This window comes from Falco punctatus, assembly GCF_963210335.1.
Source record: "Falco punctatus genome assembly, chromosome: 4".
NCBI lineage: Eukaryota > Metazoa > Chordata > Aves > Falconiformes > Falconidae > Falco > Falco punctatus.
The window spans coordinates 16612622-16636605 of NC_137583.1; the positions used below are offsets into that span (position 1 = coordinate 16612622).

At 47.6% G+C, this 23984-nt stretch overlaps 1 protein-coding gene across 2 annotated transcripts in view; it reads right to left on the reverse strand.

Moving 5' to 3' along the window:
- Positions 1–23984, reverse strand: part of PRICKLE2 (prickle planar cell polarity protein 2) — a 116371-nt gene that overhangs the window by 58847 nt on the left and 33540 nt on the right. Inside the window, exon 1 of one of the 2 annotated variants that reach the window (XM_080382778.1) lies at positions 8247–8942. The exons of the other annotated variant lie outside the window; for it this stretch is intronic. The gene's annotated coding sequence lies outside the window, so the exon portion shown is untranslated. Of the gene's footprint in view, positions 1–8246; positions 8943–23984 lie in introns of those variants that run through there. 2 annotated transcript variants of the gene reach the window in all.

The following is a 23984-nucleotide window of genomic DNA, read 5'->3' on the forward strand; positions in this document are numbered from 1 at the left end:
CGAGGGCACCCTGCCCACAGCTCGCGCACCAGGAGGGGTGTAGAAACCCCGTTACTCACAATTAACAGGGGCACTATCGAATGCTATTGCTGTCAGCCATTGCTTGTTAAACACGCTAAAAACCACAGGCCATTTCTTCCTCTTTTTTTCCCTACCACGCTGTGCTGCACGCAGCATTATCTTCAAAGGGTGAAGCAAACATATTTGCTAAACATAAGCAGACTAAATACATCAGCCTTTTAGAAGCAATTATTGCTGCTAGAGATTAGCGAGTCCCATTGTTTCGTGGTTCAGAAAGCATTTTGCTGGCTGCCTTGGAGTGGGCTGTTCTTCAAAGCAAGCACCCTGTGACAAGGAGTAACCCCTCCCCAGTGAAATAAAAACCAGGTGGGCATCCAAAGGAGCAGTGCTTTCTTTTTGCTGAGCATTTTAACTTACAGTGTCTCCTTGCAACTAAAGAACAGCAATTTGGGGGTCAGCTCAGCTGCTGCCAGGGGGTGTACCAAGGGCTGGGTCAGACAGGCTCCCATGGCAGAGGGGTGAAGGCATTTCTGGAAAACAGTGGATGTTCTTGGGGTTAGACCTGAGAACCTTTCTGCAGCATGCTCAGACTGGAAGGGATTGCTCTGACCAGTTTTTAGACTGGCTGCATGGCTACAGAGCAAAAAACAAAATACAAAGGAAAAAAGGCAACAATGCAAGTGCTGGACATCGTCCTCTTCCCTCCATCCCAAACAGGTTGGGATGCTCCAGACCAGGGTGGCTCACCCAGCCGAGATCCTTAGAAATGTAGAATTGCAGAGTCAGGGCAACATCTCACCTTCCCATGGCCTTATTTCAGGGCAAACAGCTCAATCCCCAAAATTCCTTCTCTGTGCAGCGATCATTCCCTCGTATCCATGCGGGGAAGCGGAGGGGGAGCGCAGTCAGGGTCCCTGCAGTACTGAACGCTTCAAACATGCATCTCAAAAAGATGAGCAACCATGGATGGCCAAACAGACAGATGGGGGAAGGAGTAGGGAAGCTCACAATACCAGCGAGACTATTATAATTAGTGTAATAAGCAGCAATCACAGCTCAACAGCTGCCTTCCCCTCCCCGAGCGTCTGCTCCACGCACTGGCACAGACCCATGGCCAAGAAAGATTTTGAGGCTTGCTGTACTCTGAATATCTCTGCTCTGAAAAAAGTTTTGACTTTGGTAAAGTTTTCATTCCATGACAGACGCAGAGGAGAGCACTTTCCTGCTTTCCCAGACTTTCCACCACCACCTGAGCAAGCAGCACGCTGTGCTTAGAGAAGGGGCACGAAACTGGGTTTAGTTTTGATGTCAACTACGACTCTGCATATGGCTTTGAACAAAACTTCGTCACTTCCACACTGAGGCAAACCTGCCATACTCAGCTTTCTGAAGTCCCTAGAGCCTCAGAGATGAGCCATTCTACTGAAAATGACACAACACGACAAAAATAATTTACGGTGGGCATATATATCTGTCCTCCTCTGATGGGCACATGCCCAACATCCTTCTCTGAAGCATCCTAAGATAAATTCCTTTGAAACACACTTGTCCTCACCCATGCCATGTTTGCAGAAAGTTGGCAGTGAGCACATAGCACAGAAAAATTGCTCTGCAGCTCACCAAAAGCCAAAGCAGCCCTGGTTTAATGGAAGGAGACCTCCTGATAGAAGAATATTTTAAAGGATTGGAAAGCAGATACAGTGATATAACTGGAGTGCAATGGTTTTTATTATTTTTTTATATACTAACCATTAATTGGTTTGGAAACATTGAAAACGGTGGAGAAGTTATGGGGTAGATGCTCATTTGAAATCCGCTGGGAATTTAGGTGAAAACACTGCCTGTTGGCAGCTCACCAGCAGAGCCCGTGCTGCCTGCACGGGCACCAGACACCTCACCGTGCCGCAACGCCCACCCTGTGTTGCTCCTGGTTGTGGCCAGAGCTTGGAATAGCCAACATCAGATGTGCCTGCCGCTCCACTTCAGATTTGTGCCATGTGCTACGATGAAACACAAATAAGCCTTCTCTAGGTTTCTGGGGAGCTGAGGACTAACGTCTCCCAACACCCTCATCAAACAACCGCTTGCTGCTGCTCTTCTCCTTTTGGGGAGCCCGCTGCAAGGGAAAAGCGCTACCACCCTCACCCCTAACCACCAGTTTAGGGGCTTGCAACCAGTACAGGGGTTGCAAAGTTGCTTACGTGAGAGGCTATGGGCCCTAAATAGCAAAATATCCTGTGGCTTAGATGCAGACTAATTCTGAACTATTTCTGGTGCTCATGCTCCAGGAGCGATTGCTCTTCTTGCTTCCTTTCTGCTACCCCTTGGTCTAACAGAGCCGGTCAAGAGAAGTCAGATGCTCAGGATAACTGGATATATTGGCAGTAGTTAAGGATTCAGCTCCCACTGATTTTTAGTGGGTGTTAGACACTGAGAAAGTGCCTACTGTGAAGATGCTCAGAGGTGTGAGCTCCAAGTTCTTCATGCAATCAACCCCTTCCTACAGTGCTTAAGAAAATGAGAGCATGGAGCCAACAAATAACAATCTTGGAAAGCGGAGAATATTTACATTGAGGAAATTTAACCCCTTGTGAAGAAAGAAGCCCCAGCCAGGCTGGGCAGGAGAGTTCAGGAGCAACTGCAAACAGGCAGTGATCTGCTGGAAACAAGGATGCCAACAAACACTGCACCAAAGGGTTGAAAAACATGATGCGTGACACCAGAACAAAGATTTCTTTAATTTCCTAGTGCAAAGAAACACATTTGTACTTTCCTGAAGAGCAGCACATCAAAGCAACAAGAGGAGCTGTGACACTGATCCTCCCCAGCTCCCAGCTGGAATCCAGCTCATCACGTGGACCAGCCATGGCAGCTCCCACACAGCCCCTTCCCCGTCAGCGCACCTTACCGACCAGTTACACGGCCAAAAGGTAAGCAAGTTAACCAAAGCCGTGTACGTGGGGTACTACAAGGCACAGCTTTATGCAGAGTGACAAAACATGACACACCAGAGACCGAGGCGCAGCGAGTGGCACTGCCTGCTGCGTGCCTGGCACACGCCACGCCGCTCTCGTGGCTGTCATCGGGAGCTGCGGGGCTCCTTTCTCATACACGGGGGGGAAAAAGGTATCAGAAAGCAAAGAGCATGGGTACGGTCGAGCCTCTCCCTTGCCACTCTGCTGTAAGGCACCAGTGGAAATTAATGGGGCTTTCAAGTACCTAAATGGATTGCAGAGACATCCACAGTGAATCTATTACCTAATTAGTCAAGATTAGCATTTATTTTAACCAATATGCATTCAGGTAAAAGAGGTAGATCTGTTATAACTGTGTAAGCCCCTTTTGCACTTAAGAAGTAGGACAAAGATGTCTCCCAGTGACAGTAATACCAAGACAAGGTGCCTGTGGGTACAGCCTGAGCTGGGGTCATCGCCTGTAGTGGCTAATGGCATGGGGCAGGGCCAGCATCACAGAATCACTTAGGTTGGAAAAGACCTTTAAGATCAAGTCCAACCGTTAACTCAGGACTGCCAAGTCCACGTACTAAACCATGTCCCTAAGTACCACGTCTAGCACCACAGACCTTTAGCCCCGAAGCCCAAATCTGGCAGACCTGTGCAACCAGTACAGCCTTTGGCACAAGCCTGACCCCAGCCTCGGGCTCACACTACTGATCTGGAACAAGGTATCCTAAAATCTGGCACAAGACCCTATCTCATCTCAAAGGAATATTTAATCCATCAGGCTGCTACTGCTTCAGACTGTCCACTTATGCTGCGGGAAGTCGAACATCCTTTGCCGTGATCCCGTGTCTGAGGATGTCACGGCTGGCAAATAAACATATTTCACCCATTTAAGTAGCTCCACTTAACAAACCTAAGAAACACTTTAGATTTATAGCACCAGAGTAATTTGATACCTTCTAAGCTGTTAATGAAACAAGCATTAATACTATTTTATCATCAGTTGTAATCTTCCTGGCATCGTTTCACGCCCACAGATAACTCACTCCGTAACTCAGTACTTACAATGCGTGTTGGACAAGGCCCCCAGCCGATTTCCAGCACCCTGAGAACTCAATCTCCACTAATCCCAGCCCTTTCCAGCAACTCAGACTTGAGCAATCTAAAAAGGAGACACATGAAGTCATTTAGGCTTATCTCTCTAATTGCCTCCTTGCCTGCCTGCGAGTCAGGGGTCCTGCGTCAGCCACTTGCACTCACATAAGACACGGCAGTCTGAAAAATCAGACCTAAAATATTTACTGTGAGCACTTTCAGAACTGTAAGTGAAACCGATTAAATCCTGCTTACTACTGCAAGTCCAAATGCAATGCCTGCAACGAGGAATACACTGGGGTAACAAAGCAAGCGTTCATGCCTGTCCTGTGCTGCAGCTCTTTCCAGGTCTGTGGCTGTGTAACACAGACTCCAATTCTCTCGATGGCTTTTTCGTTCTGCCCAGTGCCAACACAGTGGAAATGTTAATGAATACCATGCCATAAATATTTAATGCACATTTTCCTGTGAGTCCTGCTGCGATTAAATAGCCACCTCATTACCCAGGCCCATATTTCTTTCATTTTTATCTTTGCACAAAATACCAAGAGTTGGAACGATACCCATGCGATCGAGCCCCTGGAAACATCACTGCATAAACCAACACAAGCAGGGCAAAATCCAAACACAAACTTTCCAAGAATGTAAAGCAAAATCTAACCCTGTCAGAGCAAATATTTCATCTCAGCTATCTCCTCCCAAGATGTGCAGAGAACAAAAAGCAGAGGGGACAAGGCAGCGATATACTTTACTTTTGAGTGCAGTTACTTGTCGGGTTTTGTTATCTTTTTCCACCGCATTTGGAGGTCCTGGCCACAACGGGGGCCAACTGCACATACCATCTGGATACGGGCATCCCTGGGTATCACCCCGGGGCCGGCTCTACTCAGACACCAACACCTGAACTGCTCCAACAGGAGCTCTGCTGCTCTCCCCACTCTGAAACTTGGAAGGATGTCCATGATTTATCCAAGGTTGCGCAAGCAATCCAGGACAGATGTGGAAGGGACCATGGATCACCCAGAGGTGTCACCATCGCTGCTCTGGAGTTGCTACACCTATGACACTCATGCATGGTGTCCAAAGCACAGCTGACCACAAGATCCACCATGCTTGCATTCACAACATCACGATAATAATTTAGGAATCATGATAGAGAAGTACTAGGATATTGTTTTCTGGACCATTAGAATTGATACGTTTGAGTCTTTCCCACCAACTCTGAGCTCAAAAGCTCTTTTTCAAACCAAACCGAAAGCTGCAGTCCTCCTGGGATCTCCCAAGACCACAAGAGTAACGCTGAGCGCCCAGAGTCAGCCAACACAGGGCTGGCAGCACTGGGGACGGGGTCTGTGCACGCTGCCAAACACAACACGTGGGATTTCCAGTGCTGCTGTCCAAGCACGTCCCGGCTGGAGCGAGCACCAGCGCTGGGATACACATTTGTGCTGCTCCCCGCAGCTCTGCATCACGGGGAGATGCTCTGGCTTTCACATGGGCCATGGGAAAAGTGTCTTCCGAGAGAGGAAAGTCGTACAGTCCAAAGTCATGCCAAACTGCTAAAAATATAAATGACTCAAAGGAATAAAGCTTGTGTATGTCAGAAGTTTTGGTAATTCCTCTCAAATACATAATTTTTTGGCACAGATGCTAAAATGTAAGTGGAGGGCAAGCATTTAGTTCTGGGAGAGTCCCAGCTTCTGTCTCTCCAATTTATATATGGAAGCAGGCTCATTACGCAATACGTGTTTCAGCGAGTTCTGCATCAGGGAGGGTGTGAAGCTAAGGCTAATGAGGGGGATATCATTAAGAGTAATAAACAGTACAAAAGCAAGAACAAATAGGCTTGTCTGAAGCATGGGCAGCTGCTACATGTATCACAGAGAGCTGCAAAAGTGAGAAACTGGGAGTCTCTCCGCTTTGAGACAGGGGAGAGGGCAACAAGCTGTGGAGCATGGGCAATACTGGTGAAGAACCGGTGCCAACTGGTCAGACAGCTTTTGCAGTGCTATGCACAGACACTGGGTGCACAGTGTAGTGCCATATACTAACACATGGGCAATTTAGAGGCCACTGGAGATTAAAATATGCATTTTCTCCTCCAGAACTGGCCCTGAGACACTACCCCAGCCCCAGCCCAGTCAATAACACACAAAGAGCGCATTCAGAAGACCACTTCAATATATTTTGTTTGTCTGTATTACACTGATGCCAAGAATAAATGTACATCTATACTGTCTCATTTAAAATTTGCTGCCGCCAGGACAGCCAGCCCCTGGGAAGCACCAAGACCCATCTCAGTGTCACATCCACGAACGCCAGCACATTTCCAAGGCCAGCCTGAAACAGCTGGTTGGATTTATAGGTTAGCACCTCCACAAATAAAGTGAGGGGGCCGTTTCGCTCAGCCTCTGAAAGCAGCTCGCTCCCAGCCCCCTCAAGGCATCTCTGCTGGGGAAGCACCCGGCAGTGGCTGGCAGGATGCTCCAGCACCACCGGTGTGGTCCCCTTGTCACCACACTGACACGGTGACCGTCCCACAGCACCCTAGGGAAGCGAGCTCATCTAGTGTCCCTTATTGACCTAAGATGACAGCTGCCTTTTGGAGATAACACCACCCACCCCCCCTTTTAAAAGGGAAAAAAAACCAGGAGCTGCTTTTGTTTTTCCTCCTCTGGGTGAACAAATAGACTCATTTAAGGTGTAAGTAGATCAAGTAGCTAATTAAGGAAATAACCAATAACTTAATCAAGATCATTAGAGGAATCAGCATGCTGCTGCCATTATTTAAATGGTAGAAGAGCAAAAATATGCTCGTGCAAGTGGAGCCTTCAAAGCCTCCGGGCAGCTCAGTCTACATGGTGGGAGGCTCCCATGTCACCCTATTGCTGGTGCTGAAGTCACTGAGGAAAAGACTCAAATCTCCTGGCAATTTCCCGCAGACAGAATGTTTAATCATCCCCCAGCCGCCACCACAAAAATCCTGACTGAATGATTCACACGTTGAGGAAAAACTTTGCCATAAGCAGCAGCACGGTCTTCTGCTCCTGGATGCAGCCCCTGCCTGTTTTTGGCAGGATGAAGAACCCCTTTGCAGAAATAAAGCCAAATACACTGGGCACTACGTGTTTTGCCTGTAGCATCTTGTACGGACTTTACTCCTCAGCCAGCTGCTCCTGGGACAGACTCTGCAATTTCTCAGCTCCCCCCCATAAGCCTAGGAGGTGTTTGCACACTAGCATCACGTCTCAATCTCTCTCTCTCTAATTACTCCACCAGTTGCACCGATAAAACATCTGCTGGAAGAGAGAAGGAATCCTAAAGCACACAAATAATTTGCACTGCCTAAACAAAGGCAAACAGAGGATGCTGTTAAACACCCCTCCCAGCAAACAGCCCCAGGACCTCAACCCAGAGCAGGCGCCCAGCAGGCTGTGGGCTCCTCTGCCTTCTCCGGCAGGAATGAATCCTTGTTTCCGACCAAACACATAGTCTGTCACTAACACAGCCTCCTATCTGCTTAATTCCTGAAGTATCCAAAAGCAACTGAATTCAGCAAGTTTGATTAAGTACTTAAAAGTCTTTGTTTGTTTAAAAGAAGCTTTTGTTTTGCCTCAAAGAAAATTGGACATTTTCTCCTGAATTCACTTTAACAAAGAAAAAAAAATAATCCAATATCCCAAAGTTAAAAAAAACACTTCATCCTGCATTAAACACAGCTGCCAAAGGTTCAAAATTCACATTTTGTCATTCCACACCAATCCTCACAACAGCTGAGAAGACACACAGCACATTTGGAAACCCAGAGCTGAAGATAAGCTCCAGCCTCCCGCAGGGTTTTACTCTTCAGGGTTTTTTTCAACAGAGTAAAAAAGCAGCAGCAGCTCAGGGGCTGGCGAGAGAAGTCATGTTTGCATCGGGGAAATGCTTTGCCATGTCTGCTGGGTCAGATATTAGCAGGGAATACGGCACATCCCTGCTCCAGGGCTGTGCCTGGCCCCCGGCAGCCCCTGCCCGCCCCTGGGCTCTTCCCGCAGAGACCCGGTGCTTGCAAAGGCAGGCAGGAATCAGAGCCGAAAAAAGAAAATCATTTCCCAATGCAAACATTTGTACAGCATTAAAATGGCTTATACTTCCATATGCTATAAATCGGGTGCGATTACTTACCCAGGCTAAACAGGCGTTCACTTCACACGCCGGAAAACCCCCATGTCACGGGGATGGGCAGGGTGGGCAGCGATGTGGCGAGCGCCTTCGGTGCCATGGACCGTGGGGCATCCTTGGTGGCGGTGGTGGCCGGGCCAGCAGGCTGCCTGCCCGGCGAGCGAGCAGCTGTGGTCACTCGGGGAGGGACGGCTCCGGCTGCTGCCCCAGCTGCGCAGTGACGCCCACCCCAGTTTTAGCTTATTGGTGAAAACCATAATCCCTAACCCAATCCTGTCCCTCTACCCAAATTTAGCTCTCCGCGGAGCCAGCATCCCTTCCCGTTTTGACTAGCGGTATGAAAGCAAAGTTACCTTGCCAAGATATAAATCACGTAAAGAGAGGCAATAAAGAAAACCGACGCTCAATTTGCTTCACTTCTTTCTCCAAAAAGTTTCTTATCTACCTACTTGGAGGCAACCGCAGCTTCAAGAGTGCGCTGAAGAAAGGTGACAACCCCCAGCATGGACTGACAGTCCATAATCTAAATATCAGGATGCCAATAAAACCAGGATTTATCAGAATGCCTAATGGTACTGCTGACACATCTGGGTCAGGACTGTATCGCATACGGAGAAGGTTTATAGAAAAGGTTAGCACATGGTTCCTGAAGTTATACTGAATTTCACAAAGGTAACTACTGAATCATAAAGCGCTGCTGGCAAACAGCCTGGCTGGCTGACACATATGGTTTTCCTTTTTTTTTTTTTTTTTTTTAGCCTGGTATAGACATTAGCTGTAGAGACACGTCCTTTCTCTGCTGCACACAAAACTAGATGCTTGACCGCGGTGTTTGTTTTTGACACTCAGGCTACGTTGGGGGCTGTGGGCAGCAGCGGGGAAACCACAGAGCTACACGGTGGGCAGCAACCTAACACCCTGCCTTCGCCTGCAAACAGCGGGTGGCTGGGGATAAAAGCCTCTCGTGCAACTGCACATTTCTGCACTCGGTTACAGATGTGCAACCCTGGAGCAGCTCCAGAACGTGGGCCGGCATTCGGGTGAGCTTTGAAGGCGCACACAGAGCTACGTCCGAGCGAGGGGGCTGGAGCGAGCAGTATGCGCTCCAGGTATCCCAGCGGACAGGCAGCAGGATCCAGATGTGGGCAAGCTGCTCTGGCCTTCGCAGAGGCCAGCGATTCAATGAGGTCTATTCATGGAGGAGCGAGCAGGGCTTCCAGGAATGCAGAGGAAGCGTTTCCAGGGGTATTCCCATTGTAAGTCCAATAAGACCCTTTGCGTTTTAAACATCACCACTGCTGCAAGCTTTAAATATGGAAATAATCAAAACATACATTAAAAGAAGAATTTATTTTGAACTTGGCAGTGTTGATCTAAGAACCATCCCACTGGTGAGTGGGGCTGGAAGAGCGCTGGCAGCCTCGGGGAGGGCTGAGCCTGGCTCTCTGGGAACAAAAGCAGCTTACAAACCAGGTTTGCCACGTGAGAGCCTAATTAGAGACTGAAGCCCACACAGCAAACAGACAGACTACAGAGGAAATTGGAGTCTAATTTACATGGAGAACGATTACTTACTGCAACCAATTAGTGTCAAGCTGACTGACAGACTACCCAAAATATGTTCTCCCCACCCTCCCCAGCAAGTCTGAGCTTTCTTTGCTATTTTATTTTCCCTGGGTCGTTCGGTAGGTGAGCAGTAGCACCTCACCACCAGACACCGGATGGTGAATGGAGACCTTTTGAGCTTCCCCATAATGAACGCAGAGTTAGAGCCACCCACACGCCACCCAGCACAGCCTCAGCCAAGCCAAAGATAGCAACAGTGGAGAGCAGCACAATATACTTTCTTTCCTCATCTTAAATCCTTAAATGACACCCTGAAGGTCCCAACAAGAAATTAAGCATTTATGAGAGGTGCTCACCCTTTCCGGGATGCACATTCTGCATGGGGGCTTTCACCCCCTGGTGTGCAGCCATGTAGGAGACCCCCGGGTAAGGGTTGTGCCCACGTAGCAACAGCCTTTGCAACAGGCTCAGGCTGCAGGGTTTGGGTCCTGACCCATGTTGCTGGCCTCTGCCACAGAGGGAAAGCACCATCCCACAGCACCGCTGCTGTGGCAGGGCAGCGCTGCCAGCCAGGATGCCCACAGCTCCAGGTACCTGCTCAGCTCCTCGCAAAACAGCCTGTTCTTTGCAGACCGGTCCCCCTCCTCTGGCTGTGCTGGTTAGTCTCAAAACTGGTAAACAGACTTTAAAAGCTCCAGAATTGCACACATGGAACCAACCCACCAAGGGCCACTTACCTTCCTTTCATTGTTAAAGAAGAAATGACTCATTCTGTCATCATTCTCCCCTTCCCAGCAACATGCTCCTTATTAACAGGACTAATTGCTGTCCTTTCCTCGAAACCTCAGACTGCATGTGCATTTTGAATGCACAAATAACAGCATTTCAATACAGTTTGCTGTCTTATTTTTCATAAATTTCTAAAGACAGTCTTGCTGAGCAGCCTCTCTGACTGCTCTTCAGAGAGCTCTTGTATATGCATGTTCAGGCGTGCAGGGACCACATTTTGGATATTTAAGACCAGGCAATCAACCCTTCCTTTGAGAAGCACCAATATAAAGCATATTTAAGGACTTTATGGGTCTTCTGTATGGATGAGGTAAGCTATTCTTTTAATCTCTGCACGCTATATGGATGTAGAGCATTTTAAAGGAAACTTATCATAAAAAGAAAACTTGGAGGAAATGCTTTGTGAAGTGTGTTGTAGCTATTTGGTAATATCTGGAGACAACCAGGACATCAGGTGGTGTAAAGCATCAGCAGGGATCCTTTAATTTCAGTTCACTTCAAGTCAACAGTGCTAAAGCAATTTACACCACAGGAGCACCACCAGGAGAGGTAACGCAGGACCACCTCACCTGGGTCTCCTTCGGGTACAACCACTACGAAGGCTGTAAATCCTGGTGGCCCTGGTCTCCCTCTGCTCCCTCCCGGTTAAATTAAAAGTCTCCATTAATTACCAAGTGGATGCAATGAAAATGCACATGTGCTCGAGCTCCTGGGAATTAGGCTGTTAATCTGGTGTTTACACCCCTGGAGTTTATCTCCTCCACACCCCCCTTCTCCCCGGGAGCCACCTGGCTGCCACTTTATCTGCGGCTCTAAAGACAACACACGCTGCTTCGTTTCCGAACTCCCCTCCAGTGCTAGGCCCTGAACCAGCTCTGCGGAGAGGGGCCCTCACCAGCTGTAATTCCCATTAATTCCTCTTGCGATTAACAGGTCAACTCATGCCACCCTGGTGACAGTGGGTTTCGGAGGTGCAACTCTATCAAAATTACCCATGCATAAACCACAGTCATTATAGCAGCAAACGCCTTGCTGAGGCCTTTATCAGCTGCGCGCTTGCTGCTCGCTTTTGTGCTGCTAACGGCTTTATAGAGAGAGGGGAAGGAGAGGGGAAGGCTTCAGCCCCGTCGCTCTGTGCCACAGCATCTTGAGGCCGAGGGACCTCTCTTCTGCGGTGGGCGAGTTGTTGATTATAAAGCCATGGAGGCAATCGCTCCCGGAGGGAGGCAGGGGCCAGGGCAATTAGAGAAACCTTCTGAGAGCATCCCATTAGGGCTGCTGGCGATTATGCCCGCTGATCAAGTAGGTGGGCATCCCAGAGCCGCCTCTGAAATTACAGGGTAGGAGGGGAAGGTGAGAGAAAGAAGGGAAAGGGAAAAAAACAGAGAAAAAGCAAAATAACCCTCAACAACAGCGGCAGACATCGGGCAGGCTGCCCGGGAGCAGGGCACAGGGCAGCAGCCTCCTCCCCGAGGGCATCCCCGTGCTGGTGGTCACTCAGGGGAGACCCACAGAGATAAAAGGCAGTAAGACCAGTTGTAAAATACTTGTAAAAATCCTAATGGCCTCAGGTCCTTTTAAGCCATCTTGAGCACTGCTAAATCACTTCTTTTATTTGCTCTCTGGTGGGATTTGCTTAGGTTTGAGCTCACAATGTTTATGCTGATATGCTGTGCAGGTCAAAGCCCATGCCGCAGCCATCACTGCCAAGCTCTGCAGACCATCCTTCCCCTCGTCCTTCCAGTTTTTTTCACGAGTTGCGCAGGAAGAAAAGAAGAAACCAACTTAAAAACATCTTCCCCTCAAAAGGCACTAACAGGAGCTATTGTAATAATAAAAACCAGAAGGAAAGACAAGAACTGTAGTTGCAAGCGCTACGCAGCCTTGTAGTTCTGACCGTGAAACTCCTGACAAGGTGACATGTTATTAAGAAATATCCATATTAATCCCAACCGTAAAGCACTACGTTCAGCCAATTAAACTGCCTGAGCGGCTGAGTGCTCCCAGAGACCTTTGTACTCTCCTTTTTATTATTTTTTTTTGAATGCCCTCTTAGGGAAAGAAATGGCTTCTGCAGAGATGAACCGCCCAGCTCCTTCCAGCCTCGCCGTGTGTGTATGAAACGTTCTTGGCTGCTTTCAAACACTGCACATTAATCGGTGCAATGGAGCCTGTCTTCTTCAGCATTCGGATGATTTCTCTTCGAGGTGGGTAAGACAGAGCTGTTCCACTTGGCATCACATCCCCTCCCTGGCCCCTTCCAAGCCTTTTTTTTTTTTTTTTTTTTTTTTATGGGGTTGCCCAAATACCTCACAAGCCGTCACCCCTGGCATGTGTGAATCTGGAGAATAATATATTGCTGTAGGAGTCCATAGATATATGAGACAGCCAGGATGCTCAGAAACAGAACTGAAAGATTATGGTTTTAATGCATCAAATTATGAAAAATACCACCACTCCCTCCCTGCAGCTTAGGACACATCACTTATTTCTCCCCCAGACATTTCTTTGCCTGTGGCTGAACCCAGAGTAACAGAAACTGTTTCTGGAATTAAGGACTGCTGAAAATGAAACCCCAGAGAGGTCTACGGGTGGTGACTACTGGAATTTGTTCCCGAGCAATGTGAGCCCCCCCATCCCACCTCGATAAGCCCCTCATACCAATAAATCAGAGCATCCCCACCATGCAAAGGGCTGTCCAGTACAAAGCCAGGCATTTTTATTAACACCACGCTCGGGGCTTGGATTTTTCATGCCTGTCTGCCCAAAATTTATGCAAGTGAGGATTCCCCGTTGCTCAGGCTACCGCCAGCCAGGCACCTCGCCGGCTGCTCTGCACGTGCGACTGCTGCAGTGGCTGAAGCGCGCTCCAAACTACCCATGTGTCACCGAGGCCCAAATTGGTGATTCATGATGTTTCTCCAAGTCTTCATTAAATATTAAAATGTTCTGTAGTTGCAGTCAACAGGCTTCCTGCAGCGGAAACTTCAGCTGCAGCTTTGTCCGCTGGGATGTGTAACCTCGGCTGCACCCCACACGGAGGAGACACACTCATCACCGCGCCACTTGCCACGAGTTATGGTGGACATCTCCCCTCTTCACCCTGCTCCCATCACCTCAGGAATCGTGCTCCGCAGAAACACCCAGAGCCCGAGGGATGTAGTGGGAGCACAGCGGAGAGGGACCACAGACCCCCTCCACAGCTGGTACCAGCAACTGGTTAATCACACCCAGCTTCACCACGAAAGGGATGAGCACCTCTTGCTTTCACCATGGATGGGGATTCTCAGGAGGGCGGATGGATGGGAAGGATAAAAGCTGCCTAAGGACGTAGGAGCACCCTAAACCCTGCCAGTCGCTGGAAACTCAGCGGTCTTGGGCTTCTGCAGCACATCTCATGTTTTGGAAGCTGCAACGGGAATGTTGTGCACTTTCCCTTATTTCCAAGGATCCCCAAATCCCCAGCTCTTGGCATTTCTACAACAATTAAAACACACAGTTCTCCACACTGAAACTCCATAAAACAAAAATCCATATGGAGAGTGCCCCCACAAACCAGCCAATACCTGCCAGCAGCTGTAACCTTGGTGCCATCGGATCTGCACAATAAATGAGTCCAGGGCAGGGTTTTGCTACAACTAAATGGAAACAAAAATTGGACTGAGAAGATGAACGATGCCTGTGATAGTTTTTTGCTGCACTTGATTAAATACAGCACACAACAAACCCACTTTTTTTTCCTCCCTGAATGATAAACTCGATAGTCTAAAATTAAGCCCAGCAGGGTAAGGTCCTGTATAGATTTCAAAAGATACCATGATTATTTTTTTTTTTTGGAAAGCCTGACTGCAATGTATACACACTTTGCAAAATCGCTCAAGTACCTCTGGCACCAAATATAAACATAACAAAAACTAAAAACCATGTAGTGTTTTTATCTTGATAGAGCCTACACCACAGAGTACAGCCGTGATTTGCTATTTTGTGATAAACCAACTCCCTGCTTTTGATCATTGTAGTGTGTAACCGTGGATGTGAATGTACGATAATATAATGAAAAAAAAATGGGGGGTGAGGGGAAGCCCAATTAAAAAAGTGCACCAACCTGAACCACATGCCTTCCAACCAAAGGATATTTGTAGATACCAGAATTACCATTTCTCTTAAAGACAACTGATCCTTTTCATGAAAATATAAGAAGCCCTAGAGAAATTCTGGTTGATCGTTATTAAATGAACAGGCCTCATGCATGTTTTTTTTTTTCAGGAAAATGACTGAAGCTTGGCTTTAGCATAATCCTGAAGATTATTTACATCTTCTGCAGTTTTTTCCACTGCTGCTGAATAACCAGGGCTCCTTAGAAAACCACTGCCAGAGAAACAGAAGTCCTTTTCTTTTGTTTTTTCTCCTTTCCTCTTTTTAACCTGTTTTTATACATTCTTCCTTGCACAGAAGCAGCAAGAAGGATAAAAATACTCGAGGCAAGCAGGCAGAAGAGAAACCCACGGGGAGCGGCTGGGAAGGGTCAGCATCCCCACCGCCACAGCACCGCTGGCAGCAGGGCTGCTGGGGCAGGTCTCCCACCTCTCCTCCATCCCCAGCCTCCAGGGCCATCTGATGAAACAAGAGCTTGCGTTACCTTGCAAACACTTTTTTGAACATTTTTTTTGTTTCCAAGAGAAAGGTCTAAAAGTGATAAAAATTGTGGCTTCTCAGAAGGCAACAGGAGGAGGAGCCGCCTCTCCTCTTCGGAGGAAAGAGCTAGGAAACATTGCAGTTTCCTCGAGTATTGGGATGCTTTGGGGAGGGAATCTCACAGGGATGCTTCCAGACAAGCACTTTGCTTTCTCCTTCAGCATCTTTATTGTTTCCAGTCACACAGCTCACTCCCTCTCCTGCTTTTCCCCTACCCACTGAAACGGCTGTGCACAGGGAATGAAAACAATTAAATGCTCTTAAACAGGCAGGGCTACAATTGGCATGGTAATGAGGTCATTACGCTCCTTAACATGCTTTCTAAAAATAAAATTACATCCAGGTATACAGATCCCCTGGCTGCACTGTGCCCAGGGAATCACCTTAATGCAAATTCTCTAACAGCCTGGTTTGGTTTTGTCGTTTCAAAGCAAACCCAGCCCCACAAGGACAACAGCGAGGGCTGGGCAGATGTGCAGGGTCCCACATTTCAGCTCCTCTCAGGTCAAAGGGAAGCCAAGAGATCCAGTGCTCTGCATGGCCAGACCCTGTGTTAGAGCCAAGGGTCACCTCTCCACACACCACAGCACAGCCAGGCTAGGGGACCTCTGCTCCACAGCCAGCTGCCGTCAGAGGTCAGGACCAACGTCTTGTCCTGCTCATGTGATGTGCTCCCTGTCACCGTCGCGGGGACAGACATCACCAAGGTCTAGCTTGGGAGGGATCCCATCTGGCGAGCAGTGTTGGTTTGAATTACACAGCAGCCTGTGCTGCAGAAGGCTCATTTGCAGTAATTAGAAGCATCATGTGGGCACACAGGAGGACTTCAAAGGATGCCGGTGAGCTCGACAGCACAAGTCTGTTTTTTAGTGGTCAAGAAGCAAAAATTCCCCTGTGCCCTTGAGCATCTCTTAAAAACCCAAAATTATACAGAATCCTTTTTAGCGGGGGAAACAGACAGGTCACTGCAAAACCCACTCCAGGGAAAGTTAAAGGTCATATTTTTTTACGTATCTGTTAACACACGCAATTCAGACACACACGCATCCCCTGCCCAGACGCACAGCCATAAGCGCTGCTTCCCTTCCGCCGGTCGCCCGAACTGAATACAAACAAGGCTTCATGTATATTGAAATCTGTAGGAAGCTTAACATTTACTTGGCTTTTGTGTAAACACTTACGTGAATTACACAAGTTTCAGCCAAGAGGCTTGGCACCCCACCGTGCTGAGCCATATAATTCATTACAATTAAAAGCACAGAGTGAGGCAATCAAGCTCACCCACACTGTGCTGGTATGGATTTGCTCTTCCAAATGGTTTCTAATTTGTCTTTGCAGCAGCTCAGCCTCTCTGGGAGAAACCCCACCGGCATTTACCCTGTGCTGCATGGAGATGCTGCTCCTGCACCCCATGGCAGCCCGTGCCCATGGGCTTTGCAGGGTGCCTTGCACCCACACTGCTGAGGAACCTGTGGCAAGACATTGGCTTTGCTGAAGCCATGGCACAGTGGTGGCACCCAGCCGCAGCCAAGCTGTGGGCAGCATGGACCCAGGACGTGTAGGTGTCCCAGCCACAGCTGCACCGCGCCACCCAGACAGGACATCTGGGGCCATGCGTTTGCCTGCGCCATCAGGGTAAGGTCGGTGCTCACTGCAACCCGCCTGGCAGGCACGTGAGTGCTGCCCTGGGTGCAAGTTCTATGCATACAGAGCATCACATCCTGACAAAAGTACTTTAATAACAATCAGCACCCACCCACCATCACGTGCATCACCCCAAACTACAAGACAGCATCTATTCCCCAAGCCTCTGCCTTTCTTACTCAGTATTCATAATATGCTAAACTATTACACTATCCTACAGAAAGTGCTGCGGCTCACAGTGCGGCAGACAAGTGGTGTTATCATTTGGTATTTCTTCTTTTGTTACTACAGTGGATCTTCCTACATCTCTGAAAATAATCCAATTTTTGCTTACCGCTGGTAAGGTCACTGTTGCTTTGAACAGATATCTGGGTAATACTCTGATTACTCTTAAGCAAATATTCCTGGGGCTTGGGCAGAAATTTCAGAGAAATTGAAAATCCATTTTACTGGAAACCACAGATGGAAGAATAGTCACACTCTAGAGGATATAAACAACAAAAAAAGCGCTATAATTTCCCCACCTTATTAGAAAAATATTGGTTTATCTGAAATCAACAGCATAGATATATTCAGCTATTAAAACAATATATACTTTCTCATATCTTATAACCTTCAAAATATGGCAATCATCAAGTCTTTATTAAATGTTCCCATACGAGATCCAAAAGGTATTGAACTACTTAAGTGCAATATATGGAAAACAGCAGAAGGTTTGTATCACTTGTGGGAATAAAAGAACTCCCAGGGAAAAGCAGATATCAAAGATCAATCTGTAATAAGGAAAAGGAAGTTAACATCCCTTACAGCGGCCTCCGAGATAATTTTTCTGCATTGAGCCAACAAGATAACAGCAAAAATCACACAAAATACAGACGATGCCAAGAAAAGGTGTCTATTATATTTCTTTTGGTGTAATTAATCATAGGTTCTTTACTGTCAGACCATCTTTAGGTAACAGCAGGAAAAGGGAAAAAATTACCTAACTCATTTTTTATTTTTCCTTAAGAAGGAATTAATCATATTGTCACTGAAAGATGGTTTTTCTGACATCACTTTTCTTGCACTGGCCAACTGATATTAAAAACAAAGCACTGCTAGGGCTTGCTGTCCTTCTGCTGAAAGGGTGGAAGGATGCTCAGAATTAACCCCCGAGTGTCCTGCCAGCTGGGAACAGCCTGTCTCAGCGATACCACCAGAAAATTCAAACTGGTGTCTCCCCCGTGGATCCGGGGAAGGACGACAAACACCAAAAGCTCTGGGGGTGGCCAGGGCTGCCTGACCCACGGGTGGCTTCTCCTCCTCCTCTCTTCCCTGCAACTGCATCCCTTGCTGGAGAGCTTCCTCCCAACATCCCCACAGCACATCTTTATCCCATGGCTGGGATATGCACCAGGGTCTGCCCTGAACCCCTGCTCAGCCTCGGTAGGTTTCGCACAGCAACACCCCTACCACCTTTTCACAGCTGCATCTTGTTTTTCTGCCCATTCTTTCAGGCTCACAAGGCTTCCAGTGTCCGGGATGTCACGGTCCTGAGCAAGTCAGCCCTGCTAGGGAGCAGAGACAGCCGGTGACGTGCCACAAGGGATGGGGACAGGCGAGTGGGCACAGCGCTATGCTGTCTCTCTCCTAGGAAACCTTCTCTGCCTGCCTCAGATGTGCCAAATCCCCAGAGGACAGGGAAGAGTTGAAATCACATCAAGAAAACCTATTTAAAGTGATACCCCACTATCATGCAGCAAAAGCAAAACATGACCGTGCCTCAGCCCTCCTGATGACTCTCTTCACTCCAGTGAGCTGACAGCCAGCATAAAGCATGCTGTGGTGCTGGGGGGGATGCCCAGCACCAGGGCAGCACCATCACAAAGCCCAATCCTGCCTTTGCCCTGCCTGTCTTCACCTCCTGCCTTCCCACCTTGGACCAGGAAAGGGACCGAGAAGGCTTGGAGAGGAGGGACCACTGCCAGGGCAGCCTCTGCCTAGAAAGGATGCCCAGGGGACGAGGATGCCCAGGGGACAAGTGAGACCCCAAACAAGGCTCACTCCCCGCCACCAGCTAATGAGCATGGTGGGGTGCCCACACACCTCCCAGCACTGCCCTGCACCTCTTTCCCCCCGGGCCAGGAGGCAGCAAGCGGCTGCACAGGGCTTCAGGAACGTTTGGCAGCAGGAGACGATGCTCTCATCCATATGCTTAAGATGTTTTCTATTTTGAACCTCAGTCTCGATGCCTGTCTCCTGTTTGCTTCTTAATGCTTTACTCATTAATGCCCACAACCCACTCTGCAGCACGGACACCTGCACGCTTTTAATTGCTCCTGGATTGCCTTGATTAGACAGCTTTCAGGGACCTCTGACTTCTCTCTCAAGAGGTATCCAAGAGATGGGCGGTGAGCTAACAGCGCCGATCCAGACTGCTGGGCTTCATTGCTCCTTGTATGCACACAACAGCCAGGGCCTGGGTTCTGCTTAAACCTTCACGGGCATCTACAGTGCTATGAAACCGGGGTGCAAAGGGTACAATATACCTTTTTCTAACAGCAACTGTGCTACTGTGCTTCCAGGGGGCTAAAGACTCCTGCCCCGTGTGCTTATTCCTACAAAAACATCAGTAAGTTGCCAACTAATCCTCTCTTTCCTAAGTAATAACCACGTTCACATTTTTTTTGCAGCACTAGCCCTGTTTTTTTTTGAAAAAAAAAAAAAAAAAAAGGCAGCAGCCTGAAAAAAATGAAAACTGAACATTTAACAAATAAATGGTATTTGTGCCTTAGAAAGAGCATCGGCTATTTTAAGCACATGAGATTGTTAGGTTAAATAGCAGGAAACACAGAAAGAAAAATACAGTTTTGTGCTCCCCATTAATGGTACTAAAATCTAGCACACTGGAAAGCCCGTGGGATGGGATTTTTAAAACCATTCTGTGAGCTGCAGAATAACCTCTAGGTTAAAAGTGCATTAAGGTAATTGTAATCAAAACATCCCTGTCACCTGGCAGTCTTGTACAGCGAGCAATCTCCTGAAGCTGTGCTGGCATGAAAGGCGTCTGCCTTCCCAAATCCATGTCCAGGGATGGGTTTAACTCCCCAGCAAGCAAACCAACCCAAGCCACACCATCGTTTTGCTGTCAGTTGCAGGAACAAGTTGTCCCCACCGCCTCACTGGGGCAGTGCTGGCACAGGATGATGCAGGATGCAGGTGCTGTGGGGGAGCCCAGCATGCCAAAATGCCTGGCTGGCTCCTCAGAGCATCCCACTTCCAAAAACTAGCCTGGGTGAGAGAGGCTGAGACCTAAGACGTGATGGATGGGTCCAAGATAAATGAACAGATGCAGTGAGGAGAAGCAGGGTGAAATGCAGAGCCAAGTAGCAAGCAGTGCCTGTGATTATGCTGGCACAGCGCAGCCTTGAGGCTGGCAGGGTTTTCAAGGAAAAAATAAATAATAATAATAATATAAAGACCCAGACTCAGCTGGCAAACCCCTTTCTAAAGAGGCTTGCACAGACTCCAGAGGAATATCAAAAGTATAAATGTGTTTAATATTGTCAGTTTACAAACAGCACCTGATAAGGCTGACAGGGTACACCTTCCAAATAAACTTTAGAATTGGGAAGACCAAAAGAGGATCATTGCTCTCACATCTGCACCGCTGCTTTTAACCAGGGCTGCTTCAAGGAGAGGGGCCTGGGGAGGCCGGTAGCACGAAGAGAGAACAGCACGGGTGGATTTAATGCAGAAACCCAAGACAGCTCGTTAGCGTGGAAGCACGCATCAAAGAGCTCACGTCTGCACCGTCACGTCACAATGCACCAACCTGGCATAACAGAGCCCGGCTACTTCACCGGTGAGACAGAGCCTGGCACGAGCCCTGTGCTGCAGGTACTGCAAGGAGGGGACGGTGGCCCTGGCCACACCTGCAGCCTGCGGCTGTACCGTGCCACCTTTCAGGCCTGCTTACACGGCCTGAAACAGCCAGTAAATACCACGCATGGTGGGGTTTCATAAACCTTGTCAAATAACCAGTTGCACCAAGCAAATGCACATTGAAGTAACGCTGCTTGCACTGTTGAGGTTCTCCTCAGGGATGAGCGTGTCGTGAATCACTTCTGAAGCCAACATTAAAATGATATTGATGTTAAGGATCCCAGGCGTCCCATTTGGTGCTTATGTAACATATGGCAGGTGAATTTTATAGCTTTTGTATTAATCTGTCCAGAAAGCCATCACTTTGCAAGATTTCATGAAATATTAAAATTAATGAGAATAATCTATTTTACAACTCTAGCCAAAGGCCCTGGGAATGATGAGAACCTTCCCATTAAATCCAGGCAGGTCTGCGACTCACAGCCCCAGTATTTCGCATCTGTTTGCTGAGTGAGAGAAAGACGCGATGTCTTTCAACCCAGTTATTTGATGGAACGGTCTGAATTTGCTTATTAAGATTTCTCCAATCCATTATCACTGCAGGAAACAGAGAGGGAGGAAAGATAGACTAAGCATGTTTATCAAACCATGTGAAATCCAGGGAGACAAGCAAAACAAATCTCTACAGCCACTGTAGGAAAGTGCCGGGCATCTTTTATTGACAGCTCAACTGTGAATTGCACATCTGGCTTTTAAAAACCCAATAGAAAGCTATGATGTGTAAGAACAGTATAGAAAAAGACTGAATCTTCATGTGTTATGATTAATATAGCACCACTAGAAGCATTTCAAAAGGACTCCGCTCACCTGTGTGCAAAACAGTATTTGAGATATCAGCAGGTGGCCGAAACGCTTGTGCACCAACGCATAACCCCAAACAGTAATGGATGGTGTTAGAAAGCAGCCAGAGCCAAGATATTCCCTGCTATAATGATTACTGTAGAAGAGAGTGATTTCTGCAGTATGTATTAGGGAAGATTCAAAGCTAGCAGCTGCTGGGAACTTTGGACAACCACAGAATTCAATAGTAAACCTCCAATGAATGGTTAACACCTTGCAAATCTCTTCTCAAGAGCAGGGAATGATATAAAACTAGTAGCCTGTTGCAAAACTATGTGCACACAAGATACAAGGTCAATATTTCAACCAACTCATCACAAAACAAGAAGGGTTCACGCAAGATCCCTTAGTTGACCCTCATGCCCCAAGGAGTAGGTGCATTGACCGTGTGGGTAATTTAGCACGTCTTGGACTTTGGCTATGTCCGTGCAAGCAGGAAGAGGCAGTAGAAGAAATCAACTGCAGCATCCCATTGTCATGCACCGGTGTGTAACAGCCTGGGTTGTGCTGAGGTCCGAAAAAACAGTCAGTAAATCCTGTACCTTAAACACAGCGCGCACAAACTTCTACAAAATTTATTATTCCCTTATTTCTTATTGCAAATTGGGCTCATTGAAATCCTCCAAGCCTCATGACCAAACAAATCACCCTATTAAACATGAGCTGAAGGGAATGGGTGGAGATGCAACTGCTTCAGTGAGCATGCAATTGGTAGTTTCTGTGCACGCAAATATGAAAATCTGAGTCTGTATCTACGGAGATGTTTTCCATTAAAAAACATCTTGGTAATACCAAATACTCTTGGACCACTTCTCCACAATGTAAAAAATCATGTGCAAAAATACATTCTACTTCCAAGACACCATAAACATGAACAGCAGAAAAACAATATTATGAAAAAGGAATTCCAAAGTTCCTGTTACTGCCCCAAACGGCTGCACTGCAACTAAATGCACAAACAGCACCATCCTCAAAATGGCCATCATCTGCCCAACAGCAGCCCACAGTCAAAATCACAAATGATAAAGACAATGATGATGATAAATGAAGTTGGACCGACAACGGCTGCGCTCTGAATTACACTTTGATTCTATTATTTCCAGCTCCTGCAGCACATATGCTAAATCTATTGAGAACATATCATGATGACATGTGGATTTGTGCATCGATTTCAAAGGTACGTGGATTCACATAAACAGAGCTCAAGCGTGTGTTCGCTCCAGCCAAGACACTCGTTTATTCTTTATATGCATTTATGGGTGGGAACAGGCTCTTCAGCACCACTGCTCAGTTCATCCGTAATTAACATCTGGATGCCAAAAGAGAATGAAAGCTGACACAAGACCTGAGTCTTCCAAAAATTTGTGAGCTCTCTGGATCCTTGAAAACGAAACACTGAATTAAATAAGGTATCTCTTGACCTGAAAAGGAGAATTTTTGTTTCCAGTTTAAACATGTGCTAGATTGTACAGATCTGTTGGTCCAGGGTGTTGACCCAACGTCTCAGCTGATGAGGGCTGACCTAGCAGATAGGGTGATTGCACAGCACTGCAGAAACAAGGAGAGATTTTGCTTTGACAACTCTTTTTTGGAAAACGATCAGTGGAAAGTGGAAACAGTCCCATTAAATTAAGGAGGGCTGGAGAACAGCAAAACAGAGGGGAGGGGGGATGCAGGGACAAAAAAAACCCCAAACACTTTCATGCACCACCAGTGCCTCGCTCCCACTTGTGCTCCTGCATGGGATGCTTGTTGGAGAAACAACCCCGGACGGATAAATTTAGACCCTGTTCATCATATCCCAGCCTGGGGCCCCGCTCTGTCCCCTGGGTGATCACAGTGCTCAACTGCCCGGGGTGCAAAATTTTAACTGGAACCAAAGAATCCTGAATTGGCTTCACAATTTTGTTTCTGAAAACCTCAGAGCAGCTCTGCCCTTCCCTGTTAGACCTGTTAAAACCCAAGTATGGTTTCACTGAGTGTCTTTGCTTTCACAGGTCCATCAGAACGTAACTAAAAGCAGGAAATAGACAAACACATCTGGGAAAAGTCATTGAACTTGTAACATTCCCCAAAATGTTCATTGTTGTGCTACACTGGAGGACACCACATGCTCTCTGCATGCTATGCTCTCTGGCAGAGGGAATATTCATGATTCTTCCATGCTTTAACCTATAGCAAGTCGACCTGGATCACTATCTTATACCTGTCCTGGGAAATAAGGAGGCATTTCTCCAAGGCGCCACCTTTTCCTTAGCTCAGTTCCTCTGGGAAGCCCCTCAG